Below are 26,520 nucleotides of genomic sequence, written 5' to 3' on the forward strand. Positions count from 1 at the left end.
TTGATATACGACTTTTACCAAAGATGAGGGTGAAGGGGGTGGATTTAGGGGTGGGGGTAAATTTAACAAAAACGAAATTGTATGACATGCGTTTAATATACATTTTAAATTTGGAGTCTGTAGCTTGAAAGATGTAGGAGATATAATTTTTAAACTGATCTTCGATAAGGTTTTTTATCGATAAAAAGTTATCGGAATGAGTTATCGTTTTTTTAGTGATAAAACTCGATATCCGCGTGATATATACGGACATTTTAAAAAAAAGTTGAAGTCTCTAGCTCTTAATCTTCTGAAATCGACGCGTTCAAACATACGGACAGCGACGGAGGACGGACAGGACGGACGGACGGACGGACGGACAGACAGACGGACAGGCTAAATCGACTCAGCTCGTCGCCCTGATCAAGAATATATATACTTTGTGGGGTACTGCCACGCCTACTTCTGCTGTTACATACATTTTAACAAAACCATTATACCCTGATTCCCATTTCAATGGGTTCCGGGTATAAAAAGATAGAGAGACAGATGACAGATACAGATACAGATACAGATACAGATACAGATACAGATACAGATACAGATACAGATACAGATACAGATACAGATACAGATACAGATACAGATACAGATACAGATACAGATACAGATACAGATACAGATACAGATACAGATACAGATACAGATACAGATACAGATACAGATACAGATACAGATACAGATACAGATACAGATACAGATACAGATACAGATACAGATACAGATACAGATACAGATACAGATACAGATACAGATACAGATACAGATACAGATACAGATACAGATACAGATACAGATACAGATACAGATACAGATACAGATACAGATACAGATACAGATACAGATACAGATACAGATACAGATACAGATACAGATACAGATACAGATACAGATACAGATACAGATACAGATACAGATACAGATACAGATACAGATACAGATACAGATACAGATACAGAGATACACAATCTAGACAGCTTCAGCATCTGTTTAAGCTACAGATACATTCAAGTTTAAGATACTTTTGCGAGTGCACTGGAAATTAGCGTTACAATTATCAGTGATACGCCTGACAGCTGCCAGCTGTGCCAAATGCCCAAGTCATTCACTACGTCAGTCGCTCAGTCAGTCAGTAAGTCCGTCAGTCAGTCAATCAATCATTCGCCTTTACTTTGGAGGCAGCTCTTGATAAATGGCCTTCGCATTGTGGCAAACCGACGCGTGCGACTGTCTCACAGCACATTTATCTAACGTGTAGACGGTTCTATATCTATATACATATATACAAATATTTGTATATACATACATAAAAATACATTCGCAAACAGATCTTAGGCTTCAAATGGAACTCAACATCGGCTGCGACTCGACTCGACTCGACTTGACATAACTCAATCTGACTTGACTCGACTCGAATCGTTCGCTTGCGAAAATCAAAGCAATTCATTGATTTTTTTTTTTTTTTGCAACAAACGGAAAAAACAGTTTCAAGTTCAGTTGATCATCAATCAGCAGTGCGACAAGTGGTAGCGCGAAAATCAAAAGAAAGACGACTACCTAGATGCACTATGAAAAATATAAAAAGACACGAAAGTGTTGAAATCTCTAGAAGATCATTAATTACAGGGAACATTAAGAATTTCGATAACTGACTTGGCTTATGCAGCAAATAATCTATGTTAGAGAGCATAGTTTTGTTGACTATAGATAATATGTAGTATGTAGTATATGAAAATGATGAAATATTGCATGGCGCATGGATCAAAGCTCCGAAAAAACCATGGGCCAAATATAGCAAGAGTAAAAGCTAATCATGGAGTCTAGTACATCCATATAACTATATAGTTATTAGACCATTATCTATTTTTGGTCATATTTATGATTCAGTTTAAGACCTCCATGAATAATGCGCCATAAAAATATGCATAATTCGAGGATCTAATTAAGAGACAACATTTCGGCAATATTAGAGCAATAACAAAAGCATAAAAGACCAGACAGATACTGGGAACATGAGCGGTACAAATGGGTAATGCGCAAATAGCGGTAGCTGCATGTTAAATATTTACAAGCAGATTGTAAATGAAGAGGAGAACTGGTAGATGGGGTTAAGTATAGCTATGTATATATATATGTGTTTATATATTAAAATAAAATCAAGAAAGACACAACATCATGGTACTTACAAGTACATTGTATATATTATTTATATATTTATAAGATGTTTTACAATGTACATATGTAAGGCTACATATAAGCCAGTCGACTTCATGTCAAGGCATTACAATGTAAATTTTAATGTCATATCAATATGCATATCAAATGCAAATAGTTATTAATTATTAATTTTGACAAGTTGTTTTCAAATGTGCATCTAACCCGTTTATCTCAGCGCACATATCAATAGGGCATAGCCACAGACTGTGCGCGTGTGCAAATGTGTTTAAGCGGTACAGTCGGTTAGTCAGTCAGTCAGTCGGTCAGTCAGCTCGTCTGGCCCAGACGGCAACATAAAAATAAAAATTAAATTTGTCTGCTGCAAACTAACAAAAAGTTGAACAGTATTTTAATTATAAATATATATGTATGTATATAGGTTCAGCAGAGAGGTTTAGATATATGTGTGTATACATATGTACGGCTACTTGTACTACAGACAGTTGGACAAACAGCCGTCGCTCTATGTAAACATCAAAGCAAATCGTCTGGACGGCTGCCTCGTTGTCTGATCGACAGCTCAACTCGAAATTCATTTATTTTATTCTTTTCTCTCGCTACTCGATTTGATTTGTAGCTGCTTCTACGCAATTTTCCAGCAAAGTGCAAAAATAAACAAAGACCAATAGAGAGGGAGAGTCGCACTAAGAGAGAGAGGGAGAGAGCGAGAGGGAAAGATAGGTTGCTTGTTTGCTTTGCTAATTTATTTTCGAATATGATGTAGAGCTTTTAAAATAAACAACAAACCAAAAGGCAAAAACATTGACAGCTAAAGACTGAATGAATGAGACAACGAAAGAGAAAGAGCGACAGAGAGAGAGGGAGAGTTAGATATAAGGAGAGCGCGAGACAGCTAGCTCTAAACGCGATTAGATTTAGTCAAAAAATTAATAATGCTCATACGACGCGTTGACCGATAACCCGCTACTGTTAGCCAAGGTCACATAGTTTCTAATTCTTATTCCTTTATTCTAATACTTTTCTTGTGTTTGTTTTCGAATTTGGTCGGTCTTTTATCTGAAGTTTATTTCGCGGGTACTTTTCCGCCATTAACACCGAAAGAAAAAAAAAAAAACCTATTCATAATGCGACCCGAGGTCCCAGGTGCTAACAATGGCGCTAATGAATGACACGTTTCCAGCAGACACTGCAGACATGCAGCAAACGCGTGGACAACAACCAAGCCAAGAAGTTGAAGTGACAGCAGAAGGGTAGAGGAGGAGCAATGGAGGACAGAAGGTAGAATTACGAACATTTTTGCAAATTTTGGTAAATTCCCTTTGGATGGCGACGTTTTGAAATTAATGATAAACAAAAGTAGAGCAGTAGAACGGATTTTAAAAAAGAATATGTTACCGGAGTGAAAAAAACTTCCAGTTGAGTATTATATATTGTATAATGATGTAATATATAATGATTGAGTTTTAAAAATAGCTTTTAATGATAGAATCTTTAAACTCAATATAATCTTTAGTGCGTCGAATCTCCGACATCAATATATCTTATGAAAAAAGAAGTTAAAGAACTTCACTATGACATATAATGAAAGAGTCATTAAAAATAATCTTTTAAAGGAAGACGTCAAAGAATTTCACTATGAGATATAATGAAAGACTCTTTAACTAATGGAATATTTAATCAAAGAATGTGATAATTTGATAATAAACATTTAATAATATTGATCAAAGTATCATAAATGTATAAAATAATTGTAATTAAGAATAAAAAAAAATTTAAAAGTATAATTAAGTATCAGATATAATGTAGAAATTTTATCGCATATAGAGAAACAACCTTTGGCTTCAATATATTCGCTCTAAAAGAATCTTTAATAACGATAAACCAGATTAAATATTTTACCTAGTTGACAGCTCAAAGTCCAGCAATAAAAATTTCATAGCATTATCCATGACGCTTGCCACACGGTGCCTAGCGTCGTTGCGTTTGTGTTTTTGTTATCTTGATGCGATGTGCGATAATCAATCAACAGGCGACAATAACAATGGCATACAAGTGACGATGACGTCATGGCTGGCACTGCAGTGCCGCAGTCAAAGAGAATCAGTGAGCGGGAGAGAGAAGGAGGAGGAGAACGAGAACGATAACCAGAAGGAGAAGCAGGAGAAGGAGAAGGCGAGGCAACAGTTGCTGGGGTCAAGCGTGCGCGCAAAGTGCACGCTAGGTGGCGCTGGCGCTCATGTCTAGACTTTGTTTTGACTTTTTAGGTTGATATGCTAATTGATATGGCAGCAATTTTTACAGTTGTTGTGTAGTTTTTTATTTACTTTGCTTTTGTTTTTGTTTTTTTGCAACAAAGTATTTGTCTAATTTGAAAATTGCAATGGCCTCCGTCTTGATGCTGTTGCTGTTGTTGTTGTTGTTGCTATTGCAATTTAGCTAACCCTCCCCTTTTTGCACGCACATTCAATTTGCAGTGGTTCTAACTGTAAACACGACTCGTCAGCGACAGCGTCGTCATGTCTGGCCTAGCTGTGAGAACACACACACAGCGTGAATGGGAGCCGAAGAGCGCGAGGGAGTGACAGAGCGGGTGAGGCGTGGCGTGCGGGGGGCGGGCAACGAACTCAGTTCCTCGACATGAATATGAAACGTATGCAAAATGAAGGGAAACGCGCGCAACTTTTGCAATTTTACAGATTGTGGCGCTGTGGCGGCGGAAGACAGCGCAACAGAGAGAGAGAGACAGAGAGAGATGGAGCGTGAGAGGGGAGGGGAAGAGGCAGAGATAGAGAAAGGGGCAGCGGTATCGCTTAGTTGCTGCTTTTAGTATAGAGTCTTTTTTTGTTGTTTTTGTTTTTGTTTTTGTCATGGCATTGGTTTGTCAGAAACTGCTCCCCCATTGCAATGCATTGTTGTTGCGATTGCTGCTGCTGCTGCTGCTGCTGGTGCTGCTTCTTCTGCTGCTGCTGCCTGTCGCTTTATTTATTTGTTCAACATTTCATGTATTTTGTTATGCGCTGCCTGCAGCCAAAAACAACAACAACAATCACATCAACCGAGCTGCGTTAACTGATGGCAGTAACTATGATGCTGCTGTTGCTGCTTCTCCTGCTGTTGTTGCTGCTGCTGTTGCTGCTATCGCTCCCTTACTTCAATTAATTGGCAAATGTGCTGGCAACATGACAGCTTTATTGTCATTAGGCATCAAAGGGGCGTGGCTGGCCACAAAAAATCCATTATGCTTGCATACTCTATACCCTGTAAGTTGTGGGTATACCTTTTAATAGGGTATACGTAATATCAGTTGAATATACTATATCAAAAAGGGTAAACTATGTTATACCCTGCACTGATTGGCTGTGGGGTGTATAGAAGTTGTGTGTAAGAGTATAGAGATATGTTGCTATAAGAGGCATGAATATACACTACTGTATACCCTGTAAGGAATGTTTTAGTTCTAGTGCAGTATAGTACTATTGTAAGTGAGACTCTTATAGACTATTAATGCGAAGTAATCAATAGAACTAACTAACTAGAAAGTTATTCAAATTGGCAAAAATAATATGTAAGCATGCTATCGATATATATCGATATTATTGCAGAGCAGAGGAAGTTCATTTATTGTCGTCAAATGCGCATTATTCATGATTAGAAATGCAATCTAGCTCAATTTCAGGCTGCTTGAATATATAGGGTATTTGATAGTCACATACTTTTCTGTTTATATGACATACATAACGAATAAGCAACAATTTCAGCTGAAGTTGGGTTTTAATAATTAAAGATGCAATTTAGACCAACTCATGTGTGTTTAAAAGGTATTTGATAGTCGGATACATTTGTAAAGCTTTGCCATTACAGCTATTCTGGTATAAACCTTTACAGTTTAATAATGATATCTACTTTAAATAAAGATATATAAATGCAGTCAGATCTTAACACATGTTTGAGGGCATCTATGAGTGGAGGGTATCTATGAGTCAGCTACATTTCCTCAGTGTTCTCGCAGTGCTCTGCAGCATGTTGCCAGCGCTGCTGCTACGGCAGCTGCAACATTGATGCATCTGCTGCTGTTGCCTTTGCTCTATCGCTCGTTCACACTCTCGCTGTTTGTCACTGTGTCTGTGTGTGTGTGTCTATGGCTGTGTGTGTGTAGCTGTGCCCTGGGGCACTTTTCTTATTTATTTGCGTTATTTATTTCTTGGCGCTGCTTTCGCTTTTGGCAGCGCCAGACGCCAACGTCGCTCTTGTTGCTGTTGTTTGCATTTGTGACAAAAATAAATGCGCTGGCATTAATTTGCCGTCTGCAATTTTTGCCAGTGGCCAGCGGGCACCAAACTCTTCCTGCCCCACTCGCACCTTATGCCCTCCCTCATTCGCTCTCTCTCTCTCTCTCTCCCTCTCTTTCTCTGTCACTGTCTTTCTTTTGCTCTTTCACTCTTGCTGCAATCAGAAATTCAAGCGAAATGCAAATGTTTGACAACGAACTTTTCCCTAGTTGCTGTCGTTGTTGTTGTTGTTGCTGCTGTTGCTGCTGCTGCTGCTACTGCTACTGCTGCCGTTGTTGTTGCTGCTGGCTGAGTCAGCGAACAGTTTAGCAATATGTTAAGAACTTTAGACTTAAGTCTATGCGATTATTTGTATGGCGCTATGCAGCAGTTGCTGTTGCATTTAGCTTAAATGGCAAACACAACTAAAAGAGACACAACCAAAAAAAAAAAAAAAAAAAAAAAAAAAAAAAAAATAAGAAAGCATAAACTAAGCAATAAATTGAGTGAGTGAGATAATATGGCTTAAATTGCCGGATTATGGCCAATAAAAATCCATTATTAAAGAGAGGGAAAAAATAAATCAACCAAAATAAAATTTTAGCTTACAGAATCGGAATATACACGCCCATCTAATCGACTATTCCTCGGGATACAGGGTATCTGTCAAGCCTAAAATAAATCAATAAATAATTTTGAACAAGTTATTTAAGAAAATTTCGAATTTACAAAAAAACCTTAAGCTTAAGAAATACTTGATTTATTTATAATATAATAATAGACACAATTCTGCATTGAAGATATTCCCAATCAAGATATTACCACAGAAAATTTATTTAAAAATATACAAGATATTTCAAAACTTATGTAAATATTTTAAATTTCAATTTATACATCAAAAAAAAAAAAAAAAAAAAATTAAAATAAAATTTTAAAAGCAAAAAATTTTCAAAAGAAATTCAGAATTTCAATGGAAATTTTCGTTTAAGTTGGAAAAACTTTTTGGTTGCTGGTACAGCTCTAGAGGATTCTCTGGCCTCCCTAGACACATGTTTGCCACAGAATAATAAATTATAATCAGAGGGCGAACAGGGGAAAAAATGAATAGCGGGACGAGAACAAATGCGTTAAAGCCAACCGAAGGCAGGCCATACTTGCTTTGAGCCTTTTGGCCAGCCAAAGTTTTGTGGTTGCAAAAGGCTTAACGACTTTCAAAGGTGTCAGCCAAGCAAACAAATTTGGCCCGCAAAGCGGCGGAGGCAACAGCAACAGCAGCGGCAGCGGCAGCAGGTGGCATGCAACAAAACGGCAGTCAGCATTAAGCAATTGCGGCAACTGCGGCCATTGGCTGTGCAAACACGTGTAAAGTCAAAGCAACAGGCCAACAAACGGGGCCAACAAACGTGGCCAACAAACAACCAATCACAATAAACCAAAGCCAACCAAAGCAATGCAAGGCAAAGCACAGCAAAGCAAATCAAACAATGTCAAAGACAAAGAGACTAAAGTACAAAGAGTTGTGCGTAGTGCTTGCTCCGTCAGTCACTCAGTCGCACAGTCAGTCACTCACTCAGTCAGTCAATCAATCAGCTAGTCAGCTAGAGGAGAGAGGGAACAAAGCGAATATTATATGGAGAGAGAACCACTCTTTGCATATGCTTTGTCAGTCATCAAGTCAGTCAATCCAATAGTTGGTCAAAGAGCGTCAAAGGGCATGTGTTAGCTATAGGGAATATAATAGTGATTGCATTAAGCCCTATCAGTTAGACATTAAGTTAAGCAATCAGATAGGCTGAAGTATATAAACAGATAAAAGGATAGAGAGTGCGAGAGAGACAGCGAGAGATGATTATAAATATAGAAACAGAAAGAGAGAAGAGACGAGAAATACAGAGATTAAAAGGAATTTTCGAAATTATTATATATAAGCTCTATCAATCAAGAACGACAAAATATCAAAAGGGAGAGAGAGAGAGCGAAACAGAGAGAAATCATGCAGTCATTTAGTGAATAAGTTAAACAGCTCATCAAGTATCTAGTCTATCCGTTATATCCTAGGTGTATCCTCAATAAGTCTAGGTATATATGAATATACAGTAGAATCCGATTATAACGACTCCGCTTATAGCGTCTTTACGGTTATAGCGACGAAAGGTCTGGACCGCAGACAAATTTTTATGAGCAATCTTATACGGTTCTAGGAACATCTGGGTATAACGACGATCCCTTTAGTGTCGTTATAACCGGACTCTACTGTATTGATAAACTAAGTTATTTACAAAAACTATCCTAAATTAGTATAATCCGTTTCTCCCTCAATTAGTCAATCATCAGTAGCTCACTGAACTATTCAGTTGATTAGTCAGTTAACTAACTGTTAATCTGTTTATCTGTAAATCTTTAATCCTGCTACAAAGTCGGTAAATAAGACTTCACTCAATCAGCGTCAATCACTTGACTAGGCTCACAATATTTTAATAACTCATTGGCTACTAAAATAAAATACGCTACAACTTTTCTTCCATTCTTTAAACCAATCATTCCATCAATCATTCAGTCAATTTATCACCTCTGCATAATTGTTGACATTATGCTCAATTGCGGCTCGTGCCTATACCACAGAAAAAAAAACAACAACAATAATAATGTCGTTAAAATGTAATCACTGAGCTTATCTTAAGCACACATCAGATACATGTATATGTATGTAAGCATACATGTGTATATGTATGTAAGCATACATGTGTATATGTATGTAAGCATACATATATCTATATAGCCATATGTCCACTTGTGCATTCATGTTTATCATATCCACATGACTCCACAATTCCAATCTCTAATGAGCTTTGTACTTAACGTTTGATTCCTTTTGCTGTTTGCTGTGATCAAATCTATCCGCAGTTTTTGTTAGTGTTTGGATAGGTATGCGGTATAAGGGGTAAGAGTGTTTAAATATTGCATGTACGATATATCATATAATTTCATGTTTTTATCTTTCTTATTTCAAATTTATATTCCAAGTTCTTCTAATCTAAATAATTGAATAATCAAGCATTGGTTTCTATTTTGCTGAAACGCTTTTCGAATTGAATAAACCTTGAAACATAAGTCTATTTATATTCAACTATTCATATTCGTGCAAATATTACGTATACGCCAGGCATGTCCATCAACAGTTGATGTAAATTTATGATCACGATTTATGCAATGTGCAAAATGAAAAAAAGCAAAAAATCAAATGAAAAGAGATAAATAAAAATATAAATCAACAAAAATACTGTATCACATTTTGAGCGAAAGAGATGGCATGAATAGAGCATAAGAGTCAAATAGTCAGAGAAATTGTAGAAATTTGGTCAGGACTAGCTGGGCATTTAGAGGCTGTGCTTGTCTGTGTATGTGTGTGTGTGTGTGCTTGACAAAATTTATGAATATAACAGGAACAACCACAACAACAACAGCAACAACAACAGCAACAACTAGAACTCGATGTGTCAGCAACTGCAACTGCAGCGCTTCTTTCGACCAGGTGGCGGTCCAATGCATGCGTTGGCAATTAAAACTGAAGTTTTGCACGCTACATTTAAAGCAGCAGCAACAGCAGGAGCAGCAACAGCAGCAGCAGCAGCAGCAGCAACAGCAGCAACAGCAGCAACAGCAACAATGTACAAATGCAAACGGCGGTCATAAAAATTTGTGGCAAGCGGCACGCCGCTGCATGCAACATGGACAACGCGGCCTCAACTCATGTGGAATTGATGTGCCATGCCTCGCCTGTCATTCACTTGCTCACTCCTTCACTCCCTCACTCACTCAGTCAATCGTTCGCTTTTTGTTTGAACTTTGTTTTCCGTCTCGCTCGCTCCCTCTCTCCATCTCACTCCCTCTCGCTCTTTGGCACTTGCACATTAGCTGATTTGCAATTAAAAACCAAACACGTTTGCCGGCCCACCCACCAAGGCTCCGCTGCAGGCGTCGTGCTGTTGCTGCCACATCATATGCAGCCAAGGCCAACCACACGTGCTGCAACTGTGAGCCGCACACGAATACGGCCGAAAAGATGCCATAAGCCAGACGTCTGTACCAGGCTGTCTCGTTGCGGCTAGCGATGAGCGCGTCTGGACTATGCGAAAGCTAAATATGTGTGGGGATTCTTTGAAGAAGGCGAGGCAGACTTATAGAAGGACGAAGATTGAAATTCAAGAAAAGTGAGATGATAAAGATATAACTGATTCGATGAACCGACGATGAACAGACTCGAATTTCGTTAGAAATAGAGATATGCTTAAAAAAGGTATCAAATAGAAATGAAATGGAATTGATATGATAATGAAATATCTGCAGAGATCCAATAAAATAGTAGTAAGCACCTCTAAAAACTTATGAGATCTTAATATAGGACTGCGATAGAAATAAATAGAATTGAGATGGCAACAGTAATACATATATTAAGAAATATCTGTAGAGATTCGTTGAAAAAGTAATCACAGACTGGAATCTCTTGAAAGAATGTAGATAGGACTGCGATAGAAATGAAATACAATTGGGATAATAAGGAATATTATAAGGAATATTTCAAGAGATTCGTTGAAATTTTAGTCACAGACTGGAATCTCTTAACAGAATATAGATATAACTTCGAGAGTTGAGAAATAGAATTGGAAAAATAAAGAAATAAAATTCTATACATATTTATAAACAAGCTGCGATAGAAATGTAATAGAATGCAGATGATAATACTAATATTGTAAGAAATATTTGTAGAGATTCGCAGAAATAGTAGTCACAGACTGGAATCTCTTGAAATGATTGAGGACTAAGATAGAAACTAAATAGGGATAAGGTTAAAATAAACATTTATTAAGAAATATGTGTAAAGCTTCATTGAAATAGTTACGTCACAAAATTTGAATCTCATTAAAGAATATATATAGGCCTACAATAAAACTTCGATAAGAATAAAGTAAAATTAAAGGAACAAAGAAAAATATAAAAAATAAAACTCACAGACTTCGAACTATTCAATATAAAAATATAATAATAATAATAATAATATAATATAATCACTCAATCACAATGTAGCTTATATGTCTTCAACATCTCTTAAAATACTCTTAGTTTTGTTCAGCAACCCCTGCTCACGACTCGCTCAAGTGCTCACGTGCGCATCTCTAAGATGCCAGCTCATAGTTTTGTATGCACATAACTCTCTCATGTGTGTGTGTGTGTGTGTGTGTGTCGCATTGGCATTTGCATTGGCATTACATTTGGAGTTGGGCCGACTTGGTTGATTATCGGACTCAATGCCATTGTTGCAATTGTTGCTATTGCTGTAGCTGTAGTTGTTGCTGTTGTTGTTGCTGTTGTTGTTGCTGTTGCTGTTGTTGTCTTCAGAGCCAGATCGATTTGTCTGCACAATGGCAAGCGCAAATGTCAATGCGACAGACAGGCTGAGCAGAGCAAATCAAGCCAAAAGCCGCAGCCCAAGCCAAAACGTGAGCTGGCAATTAAGTAAAACTTGGCTAGCTCACAGAAGACAAAGACGAGCATTGAAAGATTGATTGAATGACTGTACATCCGAAGGCCTAAGAGACTAGAAGTCTTCCTCTTCTCCTGCATGTCTTTGCCTTTGCCACATGTCACAATATGCCACATTGCAAATATTCGAATGACCCTCCCTCTGGAATGGTCACCCCTCTCTCTCGCTCTCTTTATCTCCCTCCCTCTCTCTATCTGCTTGCCTCTTTAAGTAGCTTTCCATATATGCAAGAGAATTGACTTTGATTAGTCTTATTTTTTTTTACATACCCTGAACGTGTTGGGATTGCTTGGGAAGGGTATATTAGTTTTGCGAAAGAGAATGTGAGAGGGAGGAGTAAAAGGCGTGGTAAGGTGAGTTATAAGTTTAAAGAGGATGTGCTGTGCCTATATAGAGTGGACCGTTATTTGATTTATATAGGCGCAGGCGAAGTTCATGCAATGAATGGTTATTTCTAGATGATTCTCTTCATTTGCCTAATAAAATATTATATCAAATGTATCAAATGTACTCTGTGGAAATATCATTGGGAATGTAAATTTAGAATCGAAGATTGCCTAGATGATTGTAGGATCGACTCCGATTGGGCTGCCGGGTATTTCCTAGTCGAGCACTGCCCATCGGAGAACTCTTAGTCGATGCTTTGCCAGTTTTTTTTTGTACGCTGAGAATGTTGAGGAATTGTGTGACGAATGAGCATCAATATAGCCAAATGCCACAAGTTGCGGCAAATGCAACTGCAACTGCCACAGCAGCAACAGCAGCAACAGCAACAGCAGCAACTGCCACAGCAGCAACTGCAACTGCAACTGCCACAGCAACAATCTGCAAACTGTGGCCAATTTGTGTAAAGTTTTTTCCATTTCCGGAGCAAATTGAAACGAAAAGCGCGCGAAAATTCTGTGAGAAAAGTTTTCCAAGAAGCAAATGATTGAAAGACGGACGAACGGGCAAATGGACTGATTGACAGAGCGACTGACTGAATGAACAATGATTTTAATCATTTAATTAAAGTTTGCATCTTAAATGGATTCAACGGAAAAATTGTTAATCCTAAAAAGTAGAGTGAAAGAGAGAGAGGGAGCGAAAGAGAGGGCGGCAAATGTCTGCGCACGCAATTTGTAAATTTGCTTTAATTACAGTGAAGCTCAAGTATAAGGCATTTGGAATTGCACTTGCACTTGGCATTGCGCACGCAATGAAAATATTTATGCACTATATACAGACATCTGCGATACAAATAAAAGATAGAAATGTATCTGCCAGATACCGCAATTACAACTTGTTTTATTGTGCGAATGGTGCGGCCATTTACATCAATCAAATTGTTGTCTGGCTGGTTAATAGTTGTTTGCCCGATTGCTGTTGCTGTTGTTGTTGCTGCTGCTGTTGCTGTTGGTCAGCGATGCGCATTGGCTTAGCCACGCCCAGCTGGCCAAGCCCCCGCCGGCTGTATGTCTAATTGCCGTTGGCTATGATATGTCTGCTCTAGCTCCACTTTCCAGGTGGTCAAAAGTAATTCAAGGTCTTTGCCAAGAGCTTGAGATAGTTTAGTTTTTTTTTTTTTGTGTGATGAAATTTAATTTTTTGAGAGCGTGAGATACTCTGCAGCTGCTTGAGATACTTTGATCTAAATATGCATATTTATTATTATGTTTTTGAGATACTTTTTGTATAAGTTTTACAAACTTGAGAAGCATTTAGGATGCTTTCGAGAGCTTGAAATTTTCTCGTGAGAAGCTTTAGTTGTATTTATAGAATTCCCTTTTCACATAATCAGTTACGGCTTTAGAGACCGATTTGAGATATTTTTCAGAGATACATTTTGCAATTATTTTTATGCAAATGAATTAAAAATATTTGAAAGAGCCTAAGATACTTTCAAGATATTTTCGAGGGCTTGAAATAATTAAAAATTTGTATACATTTTATAGTGAACGATTGAGAACAATTTGAGCTTGAAATAATTAAAATTTTGTATACTTTATATAGTGAAGGAAGGATTGAGAACGATTTGAGATATATTTGAGAAATATATTTTGCGATTATTTGTGCGAAAGTGAAATGAAGTTATTTTAAAGAGCCTAAGATACTTTTGAGATATTTGAGATGTTTTCGAGGACTTCATATAATATTTTGTATATATTTTATAGTGAACGATTGAGATACTTAGGTACACTTTTAGTGTTTTAAAGATTGAGATACTTTATTAACTCTGTGCGAGTCCAAGACAATTTCATATACAAGATATTGGATTACTTGCTCTCCACTTTGCTAGTTCTATTTGCCTTTGTAACTCCTAATTGAAACATTGCCTTAAAGTAGCTCCAATGGCTATTACCTAATTGAAGTTGAGTGATTTAGCAAGACGAGTAGAATTTGGTTTCATAGCCAGGCACAAATTTCGATTGTACGATTTTTGAGGGAGTTTGGGGCGGCTACATAGGTTGGGCAGGACATGGCGAACATGCCACAGTTTGGGCATGTCCTGCGGCCAGCTGACAGCAACAACAACAACAACAACAACAACAGCATTGGCATTGGCAAACAAAACACATAACTCAGCTGCTGTTGTTGTTGCAGCTGTTGTTGTTGTTGTTGCTGCTGTTGTTTGTTTGCCTCGCCTCGCCAGGATAATTTCTATGGCAGCCTCTGTGTCTGCACTCATCAGCAGTTGTCACTCGCCCCGCTCTGCCGCCCGGCGTGTCCCTGTGCCATTTGCATGATAACGTGTTTATAATTTTGACCCAGTTTGTGGGCAGTCGACGGCACTGGGCTTGCTGCACTCGCTCTCCTTTGGGCCCGAGTTGTTGTCCACTTTGCTGCTGCTGTTGGGAAAAGTGTGGCACAGATTTTCACAGAATTTCCCACAGTTATGTGGTCGAGCTGCGGGGCGCTCGGTCTGTGGGGCGTGGCACGGCCTGGCATGTCTGTGCATTCCCGTTTGCCGTTGTCCTTAATTGCTGCGGGCCGATGTCCTTGCTGCAGCGGCTGCTGTTGAGATTAACATGTCGACTTTTTGGGCAACTGCCTGAGCAGCTCAGTCTGATTGCATTCCCCTCCTTCTCGCCCACGTCCACAGAGCCCTGTGACCCACTCAGAGTTCTTCTTTTCTGCAACATTTTGTGCGCCCATTTTTAGTGCGCCACGTTTTTATTTGACTTGGGCGCTAATTAATATTTCACTGCAGTCGCTGAACAAACAAAAACAATCAACGCGGCTGAAGAGCGGCCAGAAAATCGCTAGGGGTAGCAGAAATCTGAATCTGTGCAGGCAGTGGGCGTGGCTGGATGTGAGCAGGCGGCAGAGATGACAGCGGGTCGTGACACGAGCAGAGGGAAATGGCAAAGAAAGCGACTTAAAGAGTTGTGCATGATTAGTTTATCGATAATTTATGTTATCGAAAACATTTTATCATACTCCAGTTGCATTTATGAAATTTCTATATGGAATACGATGTGCAGGTGTGAATATGCTTTTAAATCCAATTCAAAAACAATACAAATATATCGACAATTATCGATGGTTCACATAATATAATGATTTGTGTTATCGAAAACATTTCAAAATATTTCAATTGCATTTATGGTAATTATATATGGGATACGATGAGTTAGTGTAAATATGCTCTTAAATCCAACGAAAAAACGACACAAATATATCTATAAATATCGATAGTTCCCAACTGCAATTCTTGTCAAATTGAAAACATTTTCTCGATTCTCGACGTTTCTTCTAGTGTCAAATCGCTATCGCGCCCACATCCATCTCTAGCTCACTCACGCGCTGTGGCTTTTGCCACATTTGATGTTTGTTTTGAGTGGCATTAAGAATTTTTCCTTGCGAGCTTTTCAATTGCATTCGATGCGCGTAATAATTGAAATTTTTTTCTGCATTTGCTGAAAATGCAAAACGAAATTCATATTCTTGTTTATTTTCCAACGATTTTCATACCCGCCCATAAATTGGCAAAGAGTGTATAAATATAATATAACGGACTTTAGCTATGACATTTATCTATGAGCGTCTTTATATAATATTAACATTTCTTAAATGACCTACTATAAGTCTCATGGGGCGTGGCAAAGCAATAATCGGCTCTACTTGCATACAGTTAGCTAAGAACGGGTATTAGGCAGTCGGATGTATTCGATTGCTTGGCTTTGGTTGTTGCTCTTAGCATTTTCCATTTGACGTTTTGTTTGTTGGTTTTTTCGTGCTTTGTGGCTGGGTTTTTCACAATTTTCTGCCACTTAATGAAATTTTGTTTTTCCTTCACAAATTTTATTTCTTTTTTTGTTTTTTTTTTCCCGCTTTTTTTTTTTTTGTCACATTGAAAGGGTTTTCCTACGTTTTATTTGTTTTGGCGTCAAGTCGAGACGCATTAATTTAAATTAATCACGTCGCTTCGTTTTAACGGCACTTTGTGGCAAGCAAGACATTAAAAAGGGGCGCAATCATAAATTCCAATCTTGCTAGAGGCGCGGGCAGCAGAGGGCAAGGAAGGAAGGAAAGAAATGCAAAATAAAGAAAACGCAGACAAACTGTGAGGATGAAGTGCGAGAAGGTTAAAATGGCGTCGGAAAAGCTTAAGAAAATGCAAATTTATAATTGCAAACGGCGCACATTGGGCATGTTTCGAGTGTGTAAGAGGCAGAATATTTTATTTAAATATATATTTTTTTTCGAGAAACTTTGCGATAAGAATTTGTATCGAATCCTTTCCTTACTTACTTCATTTGTGTAAAAAATAGATCTGTTGTATGGATATTCAATAAATTGTAATTATCAATACTAAGCGATTCATTGTATAGCATGCTTAATTATCGATAGACGTATCGTATGATAATTTATCGATTGGTCAGAAACTCATTTTTATCTTATATCTTCTTATATCTTATTTTCTCTTAAAATGTTTTTTGTTTGGATTTTCTTTAGTCCTTGACAAAGTTAAACTAATCGATAATTAATTGATAACAGCAGCTTACGCCAATATTTGTTTTCGATTCTAGCGCTTGAATGTAGTATAAAATGCTGTGGGCTCTACATTCATTGAAGATTAACTTGATGCTACAGCAAATTCACTGTGCTTCCATTCGTAGACGGCGAAGGCTTGCTCCACATCTTTGGCTAATTCTCTCACTCTCTCTGTCTCTCTCTCTCTCTCTCTCTTTATCTCTCTTTCGCTCTATCTCCTCCTGCCCCATGGCCAGCTGCGCGAACTCATTTTAATAAATTATGCAAAAACAAGGCAAACAAGTTGACAGCCGCGAAAACTGTGTAATTAGAAACCATTTTCTAGCCAGAGTTGCCTTTGATGTGCTTGGCAACCCTGTCGACCTATCTATCCATCTGGCCATCTAGTTATCTGGCTATCTATGCAGCTTGTGGCACGTGGTTTGTGGCTCGTTTTGTCACTGCATAACGCTAATAATTAGCTGGTAGATAATGTGAGAGAGAGAGATAGGAAAATGTTATGGAGAGGGAGAGAATGAGTGAGTGAGTGAGTGAGGTAGGCAGAGTAGAACAGTGCAAACTTTTGCACCTGCATCCGTGGCTGTTGCATAATTTTTACCGCAGCTTGTGATTTATGGCGACCGCCTCGTAAACTGCCTGGGCCTGCAGTTGTTTCTCTCCCTCTCTCTCTCTCTCTGTCTGTCTCTCTCTGTCTGTCTCTCTCTCTCTCTCTCTCTCTCTTTCTTGATCTTTCTTAGCCAAAAGTTTTAGAGTTGCGCACATTATTTATATAGAGCTGCACGTTGTTAAATAATGTTCACACTTCAGCATTTGCTTGCATTGTAAATCAAAAGTTTATTTCGTCTCTCTCTCTCTCTCTTTTTTTTTTTTTTTTTGTGGGAAATTCGGATATCCTGGCTGTGGGCCCAAATGGGGCTGGCTGACTGCCTGTCTGGCTGGTACCGAAAAGAGTTATTTATTATATATGTATGTAGATCTATCTCTGCCTTGAGATTATGTTCTTATTCTAGATCTTATCTGTATGGCATTCTGTTCAATTTGTCTATTAGCTCATATAGCTACCATATAAGTTCCTATCGATTTCAGTCATTGATATTCGTTTCTATATTCCAAAATCTTCAGATATGATCCCTCTTTGATCATCTATCCAAGGATCGTTCTATTTACCAAATATAGTATACAGCATAATCCTCGCAATTTCAGCATTTGCAATACTCTTTGGGCACATCTCGTATACAGTTAAAATATCTAGCTTAGGATCAGATTCTTAGTCATACATACATATACACTCATATGTACATATATTTATAGCTATGCAGCCGCTGAGGATATTTATTGCTGCAAGGGTATTTCAAGTCGCTGCCACATGCCACATGCCACACAGAACTGTCCTTTGCGCCTTCGTCTTTTTGGTTTTCCTTTTTTTTTTCAGGCGTGGCAATTAGCTGGCCAAGCAAGCAAGTGACTAATGCCTGTGTGTGTGTGCGTGTGTGTGGCTGCCACGACTGGCGGCACAGGCGACACGCAATAAATTAGCGTAAATTTACAACATTTGCTAAATTAAAAATGGCAAAAAAAAAGGAGAAAAGAAGAAGCAGAAGCGAGGCAGCAACAACGGCAACGGCAACAGCAACATCATGTTGCACACACACACACACACACACACATACGCAGAGGGAGACAACATTTGAGCAGCATTAGAGACGCATTAGTGTACGCCAAAAGGCTGTTTGGGGGGCAGCAGCAGCAAAAAAAAAAAAAAAAAAGAACGCATGTGGCATGCCCCACATGCCCCAGCCAACTGTTTGCTCGTTTATCGTTTGCTGTCAGTCAGACTCAAAGGGGGCAATTAACGCGCCCAGTCGACGAGCAGCAGCGGCAACCACAGCAACAGCAGCAACTACAACAACAACAACAACTTGCCACAACGTGCGGCACATAGGTTTTGTTGGTGTTGTTGCTGCTGTTGTGCGTTGTGTTTGGCATAGACGCTGTCGCCAATGCCGCGGCGACAAATTGGCGACGCCATTTTGACGCTGTCGCCGTCGCACGCAAAGGACAATACAACAGCAGCAGCAACAACAACAACTGCAACAGCAACATCAATAGCCAAAACAACTTCTTTTCGTCTCGCCGGCGACACAAACAAAGGCTGACGCCAAATTTTAGCTCAGTTTCAGCTAAACTCCAGCTATACCCTATAAACCAACCTCTCTCTCGCTCCCTCTCCCTCTCTTTTTCTCACCACCCACATTCCCCACTAATGCCCTATTCTGTTTGATTTTCATTTTCATTTGTTTGCCGTTCGCTGGAATTTATTGCATTAATTTATTGTGTTTTGGCGCATTTTGCATTTGCATTTGATTGCAATAAATTTCCATAATTTATTTCTAGCTCCGATTCACTAATAACCCAATAAAAAACCCACAAACAAGGGTTAGGATATTAGTCAGTTCGATATAAAAGTTTTCTACTAATATTTATTTAATTTATATTATTTAGATATTTTATTAGCTTTTTTAGCTTTGTCTAAAAACGGAGTCTATTAAAAGGATTTTTTATTAATTTTCAGCATTATAAAATTGAAAAATTTAGGCAAATCTCTGAAGTACACCTAAGATTCTATAAGAGTTCATGTTATCTGAACAAAATCCTTTTCGAATTACAAAAATCATCATTATTTTTAAACAAGAATGTTGAACTTAAACTGCACCCCTCATCCCTGCCCCTGCTCCATCTCTCACTTAGAAAAGCAAAACAAATTGGAAAAAAAAATCTAAATTAAAATGAAAATGAAAAATGATTTGCCAGGCCACGAGTCAACCAATTTAGGAGCAGGGGGCCACATGCCTAGGAGGGGAGCGAATTGGCAGTGTAATGGAAAAGGAGCTGGGTGGGGGCGTGGTCGACAGTTTTGGCAAGCGGCACAGCATAAATCTTGGCACACACAAGCCAAGCGAACGGCGAGCCCAACAGAAATGCATTTGCAATAATGCAGAATCCCTTAGCGCACGCTGTAGCGCCCCCCTCTGCGATTCTCCACATCTCTCCTGCTGCCTGCCCCTGCCGCTGCCCCACAACTGTCTAATGCAATTTTTATGTGCATTTCGGTTGCTCTTTCACTAAAAGCCAAATGAATTTTATTGACAAATTAATTGCAGGCAATGCGGCAATTAAAATTGCAAGCTGAAAAGCAAACAACGGGAATTAAAACCAAAACAAAAACAACAAAATTTAATATTAAAGAGCTAGCAAAACGCACTAAAAAGCTCCTCAGAATAATTTAATTTCGCTCTCTCTCAATTCTTACGCTCTCTTTTCTGCTCTCTTTCATTTTAGGTAAGTCTGAAGCGCTGCGATTGGCTGGCGATCTCTATATCAATAGCAACAACAACATGTACAGTTATTCATGCAGCGTAAGTTACACAAGAATGATGAACTATAAGTTGACCTGTAATATTTGCGTATATATGCATTTGTAGATGTGAAAAAAAAAGTATACAAAATATTGCAGGGCTTTTGCTAACAGGACTTCAATTTTACTCTCTTGATTTTTTATATGATCAGTTTAATGTATTTAATATGTATTTATATATAACAACTTCAGCTCAAGTTTAATGCAGCTGTTAGACGATTATTTTGTCCGGCTTGGTTACGTAATTCATTTGTTATACGCCCGCAGTTTGTTGTACGATGAATAATTAAATTAAAAAGTAATATAACAAGCCGGAATGCCAATCAATGGGCATTCATTTTATGTCTTTTTTTATCGATCTCTTTTGGCTGTCATATTACAAACAATTAGAGCAACTTATGCGTAATTGAACTTTTTTTTTTTTTGGGTACTTCACGTTTCATTTGAAATGGCTTTTTTCTATCACTCTCTCCATCTCTCTCTCTGACTCTGTCTGTCATGTACAAACTAGTTTGGCTTTTGTGTTGTTGCTTTTTGCTTTGGCACCTGTTTACACGCTTATTTGCGCTTGCGTGTCGGTGTGTGTCTGTAACCGTAAATCATTAAGTAGCCAAAAAAAAAAAAACAAAACTGAATTGACAGCAACACGTGGCGTTGTCTGCTGGAGACAGCAACACCAACAACATCAATTGTAATTGCTACAGTTACAACAAGAACAACAATTTTAAAGCCCACGTGGGCTTATATATATTTATAAAAAAAACTTGCTCTTTCAAGTCTTACAATTCATTGTATTGAAATTGAAAAGCTAGCAAAAAAAAATTGACACCATTTTCAGCTGAGCGACACTTGAGACGGCAGCAAAAGTTACCAGCGCAGAGAAAGAGCAAGCAAATGGCCGTCGGCAGGTCAGCAGTCAAATATATATGCAAAGCCCCGACCCAATCCTCTTACTCGCCCTCTCGCTCTCCATTGCCCCTGAGCTACAATAAATTTAATATTGAGACGCGCAGGAAGCATAGAAAGCAGCAAAACTACGAAAGAAGAAATGTAGGAAGAAGCAGATGCAGCCTAGTTTCAGGGCTGGCGGCACTACAGCAAAGAAATTACAGAGAACAGAAAGCAGCAAGAGGAAGCAGAATATTGGCAAAGGCAGCAGAAAAATATATATATATGTACATATGTATATAGCAGGCAGCAGCAGCAGCGTCTACAAAAGTAAAACACCCTTGAGACAAAAATACATACATATAGACATAGCGCGGATGCTGATAAACAAAATATGACAACAGAAATGTCGTAAGAACAAAAATAATAACAACAATGAGCATAGGAAACAGCAAAAACTTAGCGACAGCAGCAGCGCAAAAGCAGGCAAAAACTTTTAAGCAAAACATGCACACACACACACACACACATACACACACAACTACTCACTTACACTCTCGCTCGTGAGAGAGAGCGGCGCAAATACACAGAACTTTCAACGGTTTTTCCTTTTATTTTGTCTGCCCAGGCGTCTGACTGTTATGTGTGCTGTGCAAAAGGGCGAGCTTTTGCTTGCCGACCCATCGTGGGCGCAACAGAGATAGCAATAGTCGAAGGCGTCGCGCCCTCAGACGTATTTTGTTGCTGTAGGTTGTGGTGGGCAACTGTATGTCGCCTGCTTTTGGAGTTTGCTTCGTTACACAGACAGGCAGGCGGCGGCGGCAGAGACGACGATGGCGGTGACGGCGACGGCGACGGTGGTGGGTCAACTCATGGCTTAATTGGGTGGCTGGGCAGCGTCTGCCGAGACGCAGTCGATGGGAAATTGCTTGTGGTGTTTTTTTTTTTCTTACTTTTTTTTTTCGGCAAAGCTGTAAGCCGAACGCTCGGCTGCACTTCGTATGTCGGTCGCTTGGTCGGTCGCACGCTTTTACATAGGCGGCGCCCGTTGCTGTGTGCGCCATTGTATGTATGAGTGTGTGTGTGCGTGTCTGACGCTGTCTGCCTTTGCCAGCTTTACTTGCATGCGCGCTCTCGCTCTAACTCTTGCTCCTTGTTGCCTTTCAGATTGGTTCAACGTCTGCGCTGCGACACAGTTTTATGTGCTGGCTTGCAAGTGTATGTGCGCCTCTGTGCGTGTGTGTGTGTGTGCGTGTTCATCTAAAACTTTGTTGTGTACTTTTCTGTGCCAAATGTCGGTCGCTGCGTGCTCGTACTTGTATGTATGAATGTGCGTGTGCGTGTGTGTGTGTGTGTCTGTGTCTGAAACTTTGGCGCGTGTTTGGCATTAGTGACAGTCATGTCAGCAAAAGTTTGAGGCACATTCAAACATTCCAAGTTTATGTCGTTGTTGTTGCTGTTGTTGCCGCTGTGCTCGGGCGTGGCGCTGTGGGCGTTGGCAGACATGCTTTACGTTCCACAAGCTCGTCCTGCTTGTCGCCTTCGCATTCATTTGCCTTATTCCTCTGCCGCTTTTCCTCGCTTCCTCTTTTATTTCCTACACACATTAAAGCCACGCTTAAAGCACCCAAATTTCAAGAGTTTAAGTGCATCATTTAGATAAGAGACCTTTTTGTGGGGTAGGAGGAGGTGGATTGCCTAATTTTCAGCATCTTTGTAGTTTGTGGCTTTATTGAGTGCGCACATTAGATTCCCTCGAGTGTGGTGGGTGTGGGGTTAATATTTGTCACTTATCCCAAATCAAAAGTTGAAATTTTGCTCATTTGCAGTCAGCTAGAGAGCTAAAACTATTAAAATCTAAATGAAAATCCCTTTTTCATGGAACTAGTTCCGTGCTGAAAATCCTAATGGTGTTTTTAGGGTTGGGTTGGATTTCATCATTCATACTTAAATTTGTTTTGCACTTTGAACTTTTGCCATTACGACACGAGCAAGAACTAGTTCCTGAATACTTTATTTCTGCTTTACTGCTTGACTTGTGGATCTGTCTTTACCTTTTATGATTTCCTTTGCAAAGCTTTGTTTCGATTTTGGCAATAAGAAATAGTTACATATATAATTTACTCCTATACAAAATTTGGTTAAGTAAGCCCTATTTCTTTCTTCATTTAGTATTGATAAGGAACTGATTCTTTATATGCTTCCCTAGATCACGCACATATCGCTGCGTTTCTTTTGCGATTTCCAGGCGTTTTCTGCTCTTCATTTTTCGAAGCACGTTCAGCAATTACTTTCTGGTAGCCGAAGCGCAGTCCCAAGCGGGCATCAAGCTGCTGCGATGCCTATCAATTTGTTGAAATCATTTCCGCAATTTTATTGGCTCAACAGCTCGTGCCATTGGAACCAGGAACGTGGACGGCGTGGACGTGTAACGTGGAGGCGTCTCCCGTCAGCGCCCTAAGTGGAAAATGCTCTGTGGAGGCGTCTCTAAGCGTTCATAACTCCTTCATTTTGCCAGCTCAGGCCAGCTGCTATGTCTAAATTCCGGCGGCTAGGTCAAGTTTGGCTCATTCCAACTGGGTTGAACACGAGCCTCGTTGTAAAGCGCCAAAAAAAAGAAGAAGCAGAAAAACAGAAAAAAAAACATTTGCTTGGTAATAACTTGTTTTGTGTTTTTTTTTTTTGCGCTGCTGTTGAGCTGCCAAATGGATTTTTGCATTACAATGTCAGATTAATCAAAACGAGGCAGCGGCAAAAGCTACCAAAGAAACGTAGAATAACGTCGACTGAGAGACACCCTGTAAACAAGGTTAAAGAAAATGGGAATCGTAGCTCCATAATTAACTCAAATTCACAGTTCATCTGGCCTTGGCTGATGAACAATTTGTTGATGCATTTCAGAGTTTTGTATTGGTTTTTATAATCGATAAATATCGATTGTATACCATATAGTAAGCTTGGGCTTAGATCTCCCTAAAAATCTAGCAGCTGTTGTATATAGGTAGATAGAAAATACAGAGATATACTACCCAAAAAGTTTCCATTAAATTGATAAATAAATAATGCATGAAAATGTAATAAAATCGATAGATATCGAGTTATCATATAGCGATAAATTGATGAAATTGAAGAACGTTTTGTATGAACAAGTTATATATAAATATGTTATATAATATATGTATATAATATAATAAGAAGAATTATATATCGGCTATCTATTTATATATATGCATACCTTACATAGATAACCGATACACCCGCCTTGAAAGCATTTGCTACGACTGTACGGTATACAAAACGTTAGAGAAAACCGACAATTGTTTGGCCAAGAGGCAGGCAGCCAAGGTAGCCAGATGAGGGGGTTGGCCAAGCGCTGGCGCGGGCGAGCGGGCGGTTGGCTGGAGGGGGCCTATGGAGCGCATAGTGTTTGCAGCGCTTCACAAGAAATACGAATGCATAAAATTTTATGTTTTTCTGCTACTTGACGTTGGCAACAAGTGGGCCAGCAGCAAGAGCCATGGCCACAACCGCAGCAGCAGCAGCAGCAGCAGCAGATGATTATCGTACAGACCGACAACAAATGCAACAACAACCGCAACAACAACAGCAACAACAACAACTGCCACTGCATTAGTTTTTATTGAGGCAGTTGGCTGAAGCTGAGGCTCGCAGCGGCAGACAACGCGGCATTGCAACAAACTGCCACAGCAACATTTTCATTACCATTCATCACCTGGCAACGTCAACAGCGCCCAACAGCTGAACGCCGTTGCTGAGCTGCCCAACTGCCCCTGCCCGTGCCCCTGCCCCTGCCCCAGCCGAGTGCCACTGCCACAGCTGCCTCCATCAGCAGCAGACAGTGCTAAACCTTGTGCCACAACAGACGCAAGATATGGAGACCTCGACTTCCTTTGGGTCGCTGCACAGCAGACCTTGTTAAGACTCCAAGACTCGAAGACTAAAAGACTTGAAGAATCGTAGATCGAGCTGTTGCTGCTGCTGCTGCTGCAGTTGCAGTTGCACCTATTGAGGCGCAGCCCGCAGGCGCATCCAACTAGCCATGACTAGCTAATTTCTTATTAGAATTATGCGCAGTTTCTTATTGGAATCAATGTCAAAATAGCGCACTAAACACTTGATACTCTTTCAAATGGACTCAACTTTTGAATAGTTATAGCAGTATTTTAATATGTAGTCTATATTAGACTATTAAACTCAATGAAAGTTATAAAATACTTTATATTTCATTAGTTTTTACAGATTTAATAGATAGTCTCTAATGGAACAATCTAGTTCAGTTGGTTTTTGGAACATATGGTCTATATAACTAGTTTAGTTTCATTTCAAATGGGTCCATTAATCATCCAACCTTTTATATCAAATGCGAACTAGTTCTCTTCAAATGCGAACTAGTTCTCTTCTCCTTTAGTGCCTGTCAGATTATATCAGACACGAACTAGTTTACATCCTTAGTTCCTGTCCTAAATATTTTATTTCTATAGTCAGCAATAAATCGAAATTCCGGCTCGAATCACATTCAGTTCGTTTCATAAATTGATATGTTAAATGCGAACCAGTTCACACCAGTTTGCCGCTCGAAAAATTTCAGCTTTTGAGCCGAAGTGTAAATAGATCGTCATAAAAATAATCATCTAAGATTAACTCTTATTCATTTCGATCCATTTGTCGCTCTCTTGTCCCCATCCACGTGAGCTGTACTTTTCCTATCTCCTCTCATTAGCAGCTCGATTCGAGTCGCTTTTGATTAGTTAGGATTGGCTGAGATTTGTTTTGACTCTGCTCATAAATGATTGATTCGATTATTTAGCGACTCGCTGTTAATCTCACGCGAAGTATTTGCCCACAATTCATTTAGATTTTTGTTTTGTTTTACTTTTGCTCTCTTCTTTTTGGGTTAATTGACGTCCAGACGTTAAAAGTTTGATAAGGATTTCGTTTGAGTGTGACGCAATGTCCTCTTGAATTGTTAATGAGTTCGGCAGACCTACGCACAGAGGGCGTCTCTCCTCTGGCTAGACATTTGCCTAAAAATAATCGACAATGTAGTGCGACAAAGGGCAAAAGTTTCATTTCATGTTGTGTCCTTATGTCCTTGCGTATCCGCTGTTGTCCTGCTGTTCTGCTCCGCTCTGTTCTGCTGTCCTTAGCTGTAACATTTTATAGATTACGTCGCCTGGACTGCGACAGCGACA

The 26,520-nt window shown here is 39.2% G+C and overlaps 1 protein-coding gene and 1 long non-coding RNA gene across 2 annotated transcripts in view; one reads left to right on the top strand and one right to left on the bottom strand.

Moving 5' to 3' along the window:
• Snoo (Sno oncogene) overlaps nucleotides 1-26,520 on the top strand; it is a 121,710-nt gene that overhangs the window by 28,084 nt on the left and 67,106 nt on the right. The gene's annotated exons all lie outside the window — the stretch shown is intronic.
• The window catches only part of LOC149091609 (uncharacterized), a 77,605-nt gene continuing 58,179 nt past the window's right edge, over nucleotides 7,095-26,520 (bottom strand). The window contains exon 4 of the long non-coding RNA XR_016196422.1: nucleotides 7,095-7,157. This is a non-coding gene — a long non-coding RNA (uncharacterized LOC149091609). The remainder of the gene's footprint in view (nucleotides 7,158-26,520) is intronic.

Source organism: Drosophila navojoa, chromosome 3, assembly GCF_054131105.1.
Source record: "Drosophila navojoa isolate 15081-1374.11 chromosome 3, UAZ_NAV_1.0, whole genome shotgun sequence".
NCBI classification, from domain to species: domain Eukaryota; kingdom Metazoa; phylum Arthropoda; class Insecta; order Diptera; family Drosophilidae; genus Drosophila; species Drosophila navojoa.